Source organism: Sinocyclocheilus anshuiensis, unplaced genomic scaffold, assembly GCF_001515605.1.
Source record: "Sinocyclocheilus anshuiensis isolate Anshui unplaced genomic scaffold, SAMN03320099.WGS_v1.1 scaffold145, whole genome shotgun sequence".
NCBI classification, from domain to species: domain Eukaryota; kingdom Metazoa; phylum Chordata; class Actinopteri; order Cypriniformes; family Cyprinidae; genus Sinocyclocheilus; species Sinocyclocheilus anshuiensis.
Window position 1 is genome coordinate 2,228,041 of NW_015537973.1, and position 225 is coordinate 2,228,265.

A 225-nucleotide genomic window follows, 5' to 3' on the forward strand; every position below is an offset into this window, starting at 1 on the left:
GCTCCTCAGGAAGATATATGCGCTCAGAGACGGAGCAGAACACGGACTGTAAAGTCATCTTTTAGCTCAAGGTGCGCGCCTAAATGGTAAAATACACGCAAAAATGTGTTAAAATACGGCGCTTAGTGATTATTCATGTATACCTTCGTCGGTCATGCAGTAAATGAACGTAAAGAGTTGAGAATGAAAATACGCGTGTAACGGTAAGTTGGATCCGTGCGGCTC